Source organism: Rhincodon typus, chromosome 1 (assembly GCF_021869965.1).
Source record: "Rhincodon typus isolate 14 chromosome 1, sRhiTyp1.1, whole genome shotgun sequence".
NCBI lineage: Eukaryota > Metazoa > Chordata > Chondrichthyes > Orectolobiformes > Rhincodontidae > Rhincodon > Rhincodon typus.
In genome coordinates, this window is record NC_063332.1 from 37003115 (window position 1) to 37010589 (window position 7475).

The 7475-nt window shown below is 42.9% G+C and overlaps 1 long non-coding RNA gene across 1 annotated transcript; it reads right to left on the reverse strand.

The window, feature by feature from the left end:
- Positions 1-1208: 1208 nt before the first annotated feature.
- Positions 1209-6447, reverse strand: LOC125484480. The gene is made up of 3 exons (XR_007263329.1): positions 6341-6447; positions 5744-5795; positions 1209-1256 (listed from the first exon to the last, which is right to left on the reverse strand). It is a non-coding gene; the product is annotated as an uncharacterized LOC125484480 (long non-coding RNA).
- Positions 6448-7475: the final 1028 nt, after the last annotated feature.

Below are 7475 nucleotides of genomic sequence, written 5' to 3' on the forward strand. Positions count from 1 at the left end.
AAGCAGAAAAAGCTTTAACTGAATATTGCACACTTTCATTCTTGTTTTCTCTTTCAACCTTCTTGAGGTTACATTAGCCAGTTACAACTTGTCGAGACACAAGCCAAGAGTGTGATGTTGGTAAAATATCTTATCCTCTTACAACATTTCATGCACACATTTCTTTTGAGTAGTGAGCAAAAGCATGAACATCTTCCCCACCTCCAAAGCCCAAGGGCATTATGGAGAATCACAGTTTGTCTGCAAAATAAGGTGAGATTATCCTGGGTCTAGGACTGAGGCTGAAACCTTCTTTGTATGGCCGATTACTAGCTCACCTCTATGCATCAACTCATCAAAGCAGCCTAATAAGGACTCTTTATTTACAAACAGTTGAGAACGCAAAGTTCCCAATCATCCTTACCCCAAGAATAAAGCGTGGACTTCAACAGCATGCATGGTTTAGTTCATAACAGTCATTGCAGGAATCACTATATGCTTTGAGAGACTCTGAATTCAACAGGAGTAGTTCGCATTAGCTATAATGTGGGACAGACATGAACTGAGTCTGAGCGAAATGACACCAGCACCTTGCTAGAAAAATGTGGAGCACTGTGGATCAGGAACATGTAGAGAGAGCCTGAGTGGCAACAAGGCATTCATCCCAAGGACTATCACAACAGAGCCTGATCCTCTCCTTACTCAATGGGCAGATGAATAGTCCTTGTGACAGAGGATGCCTCATTTTACCCTTGCAAAGCCAAGAAGCAGTGAGGTCAATTTGAGTAGCCCCACTGCAATCCCAGTTTAGAACAGAGACTGGAAAGGTCACAAGGAATCTTCTGGTCTCGACATTGTACACACCGCCATTACAAGGTCTTGCAGTGAACACCAACAGAGATATTAGGAAAGTGTCCCTCATTGCAAGCTATTGTTCACTTTCATCAGGACTGACCAGTTGCACAGAAAACGTCATCACATCTTTAGCTATTAACTGACCACATGACAAATCTGTCTCTGTATCCCATAGACTGTAGTGGTTCAAGAAGAAAGCTCCAAATAAGGGATGGGCAATAAATGCTGGCACTGCCAGTGATGCCCACACTCCGTGAACAAAAAACAAAATGTCAGGATATCTATGCATTGCTGTTATGGCAATCACAGCAATTACAGGCCTGAATCAGGTAATCAGTCAATCATTTTATAGGCAAAATTTTGTTGTATCTCACCAAAGTTTGGAATTAAACACTGCTTACCACCAGCTCGACTCTTCTTATCTGTGAAAACACAACACATCAGAAGCTTAAAAAGAGGAAATACGTCCTTCAGCATTTTCAACACAGCATCAGAGTTAAGCGTGCAAGATACCATACTGCATCCACTTTAACACAAAAAAGGGCTCAAACCATAAATTTCTAGAATCTGGTTAGAGACATTAAAAAAACTGCAGATGCTGGAATCCAAGGTAGACAAACAGGAGGTTGGAAGGACACAGCAAGCCAGGCAGCATCTGGAGGAAAGGAGCAGTTAATGTTTCGGGTATAACCCTTCTTCAAGCCTCCTGCTTGTCTGCCTATTTCTAGAATCTGTTTTCCTTACTCAGGCTGGGTCTGGAGACAAGTGCCTTGTTCTCTAAAAAGTGTAGGTGTATTGGTGGGTACAGGTCCACGGGGGATGGTGGCAATAATTTATGGATGGCTTTTATAGATTGGTCACTGGCTCTCAAAACCCAAATTAACAGCAGTAACAACAATGTGATATACCCACAGTTTAAAACTACGATAAGACCGGGTTACAGAGTGTTAAATGTAATGAATGGAATCAGTTGAAGACTGACACCCGGGGACCTCAGGAGGAGGTGGAGATGGATCATCCACTCAGGTAGCTTTCATTGAAGAGGGGTGAAAATGTTTAAGGACAAAGATACTTGTGGAGTTTCAACCTCCCATGTGTTGTCCACCACTATTCTCCATGGATGTGGCAGGATTGCAGAGGTTAGGTCTTAGCTGTTGGTTGTGGAATTGCTTAATTCTGACTATTACATGTTCTTTCTGCTGTTTGGTATGCAAATACCGCTGTGCCGCAACTTCACCAGACTGACGCCTTTTTTTTTTTTAAGGTATTCTTGATGCTGCTCCTACCTGGACCACCTCCATCATTCATTGAACCAAGGTTGATGGCAATAGTAGTGTGGGGTATATACTGGACTATGAACTTACAGATTGCGATTGAATACAATTATGCTGCTGATAGCCCACAGTGCCTCACAGAGTCCCAGTTCTGTTTTAAATCTATCTTGTTTTGTACAGTAGTAGCTGCATCTAACATGACGGATTTTTTCAATGTGAAGATGGGATTACATCTCCACAAGGACTGTGCAGTGGTCATTTATGTCCATACTGTCATGGACTAATGTATTTCTGGCAGGCAGTTTGGTTGGGAGAGGGTCAAGTAAATATTTCCCTCACCACTTGCCACAGACCCAGTCTAGCAGCTATGTCCTTCAGGGCTCAGTCAATACTGGTGATGCCAAGCCACACCTGGTAATGGACATCAAAGCCCCTCAGCTACATTATATTCTATGCTCTTGTCACCCTTGGTTTTTCTTTTAATTGGTGTTCAACTTGGAGGAATACTAACTCATAAGCTGTGATGGGTTTAAAGTCACAAGACTTGATGGAGTCCACAGAACTCCAAAGGCTAAGCCCTCCCAACGGTATGTCATTGCTCTATGATCTCTGATGGGTATCCTGCTGGTGGGACTGGACATAGCCAGGGATGATGGTGGTGGTATTTGGCAAGGTATGATTCATTGAGTATGACTATGTCAGGCTGTGGCTTATCTGTGGGACAGTTCTCCCAATTTTCGCACAAGCCTCCAAATGTTTATGAGGAGGAATCTGCAGTTTGCCTTTGCCAAGTCAATGCTTAGCTTAATGCTGGTGGTCTGCCATTTTATTTTGCTTAGACATTTCTGAGATGCTTGACAAAATTGAGTTGATTCTAGGCCAATTCAAAGGGTAGATAAGGGTCAATCAGTTCACTGACCCTGCCAGACTGAAACCAGTCCCTCGTTCCCCCATCAAACCCTGCAGTCTCTCTTTCCCTCACTAACCCCTACAGTCTCACTCACTTCATCAATGAACCTCACTGTATCCTCACCCTCTGACACTCACAATCTCTTTCTCTCTCTCACCCTTCCTGACCCCTGAAGTTTTTCTCTCCCTCTATCACACACTGACCCTCTCTGACTCCTGCAGTTTCTCACTCTCTCTCCCTCCCTGACCACTGCAGTTTTTCTTTCTCTCTCACACACATACCCTCCCTGATTCCTGCAGTTTCTCTCTCTCATCCTCTCTGACCCCTACAGTCAGTCTCTTTATTACACACTCCCCAACCCCACAGTCTCTCTTCTCCTCACGGACCCCTGTAGTCTATCTCTCACACAATCACCCACCCACTCTCCCATTCCCTGGCATCTGCAGTCTGTCTCTCCACCGCTGATTCCTGCAGTCTTTCCCTCTCTGATCCCATAGTCTCTCCCACATAGAACGTGCAGTCAGCTTCTCCCTCCCTTCCTCCCTCGCTGACCCATGCCATCTCTCCCTCCCTCCCTCGCAGACCCACGCCGTCTCTCCCTCCCTCTGATGTCAGAAAGGAAGAATGGTGATACTGCAGATAGGATAAGGGACTTAGAGATATTTGGATCTGATGAAACTAAATCGAAAAGAAATGCTAACTAGACTGATATCATTCAGTATTCACAAGTCAGCTGGTCAAGGTGGAATGTATTACAGGTTTTGAGGGGGTTGAGAGAAGAGATAACAAAAGGTTAAATCACAATCTTTCAACTTCCTTCAGATTGAGGAGAGTAGAACATTGGAGAGTTACAAATATTATATCCCTAACCAAAATATAGGAGATGGGTGAACCTGCTTATTACAGCCTAGCATCACTGTTGGAAAAAACTACTTAGCCAGTTGTCATTGGCAAAGTTAGATCTCGTTTGGAGAGCAGGCATCATTTGGGACTGCAAAGACGTATCTCTTAAAAGAAAATTGTATCTGATTAATAAGATGGAGTGATGCTAACAGACAGGACTAATAACGGTAGTGTGGTCAATGTATATAGAGGCTTTCAAAAGATATTTGATAAAACATGTTCTGCTTCTGAGTAAGTCTAATATTTAAGCACAAAGTCTCAAAGGGACAGTGACAATTTCGGTGGATAATTGATTGTGGGACAGGAGTCAGAAAGCTGTGCATAGATGTTCTACTGACTAGAGAAATATATGCATTGGTATTAGGGCCATTGCATCACTTGCATTTGGGCACAGGAAGTATTGCTCAGATCATCACTTACAAATAACATAAGACTTAGCAAAGTAAAGATCATACATTGTTCATTGTTGCATTGAATGAAAGCAATTCTGGCCTGTGAGGAACAACAGTAGGATTCAGAGACATTGAATGGTATATTGCAATTGTTGTATTGAAATTACATTACTCATGGGAGGCATAATTTGTGTTATCAGATTAATAATTGAAAGATCGCAAGTTCCAATCCTACCCTGACATTACAGAATTTAAACTTGGTTTTAAAATAACCTGGAAATAAAAATCTGGTGTCAGTAAAAGTGACCATGAAGCTGCTAGACAATCAAAAAATGCCACCCCAGTCAGTAATGTCCTTAAGGGAATGAAATCCAAAATCTTTACCCAATCTGGGCTACATGACACTCCAGTTCTGCTTTTAACTGGCTTCTGAAGTGGCCTAGCAAGCAACTCCATTATTCTAATGGCAAGCAAAAAATGACAGCCTTGCCAGTGGCAGCAACATCCCAAGAATGAACATTTTAACAAAACCTTAAGTTTTAACAACTTACTAACTCAGTGCTAATTCAGTTACAATAAATCATAGTCAAGAAACTGCTGTGCTCTATTCACAACCCCAAATATTAATTCAAAAGAAGCACAACACCCTGCTTATCCAGGGCTTGAGCTCAGCCTGAAGCTGCATTGCAATTGAACTGGAATGAACAGTTTTTTTTTAACCCTTCACCCAACAAATCAATAACTAACATTGGGGCTTCTGTTATTGGTCATCATGAGTGAGCTATATGGCAATTACACACTGCAGTAAAGAAAAAACAATATATTTCCAAGTCAGGATGGTGAGTGGCTTGGAGGGGAACTTGAAGGTGGTGGTGTTCCCATGTATCTGTTGCCTTATCCTTCTAGACGGTGGAGGCTGTGGGTTTGGAAGGGCCTGTCTAAGAAGCATCGATGAGTTATGGCAGTGCATCTTGTAAACTTCATCCACTGCAACCACAACGCACAAGGGAGATGCATTCGGCCCACCTTGTCTTTGCTTGAATGTTACACAATTAATTCAACTATCCCACTCCTCCCATAGCCCTGTAAATATTTCCTTCCAAAGGGCACGTCAAAATGGCTGCTGAACATTACTGTTCAATCTGTTCCTACCACCCATCAGCACCTCAGATTTGTATAAAAAGGTAATAAGGTGAAAGTAGCCCTCAGAAAAACACCAGGCTGAAGAAGACTTGCAATAGTCAACTTCAGCAGGAGTGCAGGTTGTTCAGGCAGTGTAACCTCATGGACCTAGACCATTAAAAGGCACCTTCCATTTTCAGGAAAATTAACTAACTTCAACACCACTCAACAGTATGAGTGCTCCATGAACAAAAAATCAGATGCAACTTCAACAAATCTTCAGAACTGAAATAAGTGACAGTACTTACGAATGTCTCGAAAGTGCAGAATAAGCCTTGCCACCAAACTAAGATACTCCTCCTGTTGGAATAGGGAACAGAACAAAACCTGACCATATGCCACAGTCATGATAACATACAACAGTTTAACTGATAATAATAGATAAAGATCACTGGGAATGATTAATTGTGACAGTGTAAAAGGAATTTTATTCTGTATCTGACCCCATACTGCGCCTGTCCCAGGGCTGTATGATGAGAACAGCATAGGGGCAGTTTTACTCTGTGTCTAACTCCTCACAGTCCTGTCCTGGAAGTGTGTGATCTGGACAGTGGAACTAGCTTTACTTTCAATTTAAAAGAGAAGGGTGAGCTCTACTCTGTCTCGAACTTCATGCTGTCTCTGTCCTGGGACTGTTTGTTGGGGACAGTGTAGAGGGAGGTTCACGCTGTATCTAACCTCGTGTTATCCCTGTTGTGGGGTTGTTTGATGGGTCAGCGTCAAGAGAGCTTTACTTCCAGTTAAAAAAATGTAGAGAAGAGCTTAAACAGAATGGTGCCAGAAGTGAAAGTTTGTTCCCTTGAGCACGAATCAAGGTCAGCATATTTCACAGCCTTCTCCCTTACCCTTGTCTTTGCTTTCAGGAAGACATGGTTTTCCATATCTTTGCTGGATTTGGTGATTGGAGTGCCAGCTGTCCGCATAGCTTCATCTCTGTAAAGAAAAACAGCCATCAGAGGTAACAGGCTTCTAGTGACAATACACTGAAGTCACCACGGGAAAGTCCACAATTTGTTTCCCATGCACTGAAATGAAATCTTCAACTGTTTCTGAGACACGTACGAACTATTCTGCTTGGGGTTCGTGGAAAATGAGGAGCACCCAGTAACAAAAAATATCAGATTCATATTTAGAAAATAACTGGAATAAAACTCTTCAAAATCCTCTGCCACCCGCCCCACCCCCACCCCCGTTGCTATGAATTTATAAATAAACATAAATAAATGAGAAGCCTCATTGCAGACACTCAACCTCATGTCTGGTTGAATGGTTCTTTGGGCAATTTTAATTCAGTTACATCAGCTTCAACTAATTCAGGGATAATTTACTATCAATTGCTCAAAGGTAATTAGGGATGGGCAAACAAATGCTGGGCTTATCACCAATATCCACGTCCTGTGAGAGAAAGATTAACTCCAAAGATTGGTCCGGTAACATCACAGCCACCAGTTTTGGACCATTCTCCTTGTAGTGTGATGCGCAATCGGCCAACCAGTTCTATGATTATGATTCCCCAGCCAAACAGACTATGTGCTTGTGCAACACAGATCTGCACTCTTTGACAGCTTCCATTTTAACTGATGATCGTATGCAGGGAGGAGCTGAACAGACTAGGTTTGCTGGTAGATTTTGCTCACTTCAGTCCAGATGTTAAAAACACAGATGTTGCCATCACAACAAAGAAACAATGCCCAAACAGTAGGATCCATTAGAGGCCAAGCGGACAAACCGTATGTGAAGCTGCAGGATATTGGAAGGGAGCTAATTGAATACTTTTACTTTCAATAATCTTTGGTCTTCACTCTGGAAGAAGGGAAAGCTGGTATGAAATTCAGGAAAGGGAACTGTGAGGAACTTGCACAGTTTGACATGGGAAATGGGGAAGTATTGGAGGCTCTGTGGGGCTTAAAAAGACAGGGGGGACAAGGGGGATGGGAACACGGGGGACGGGGAGGGGGGAACACGGGGGACGGGGAGGGG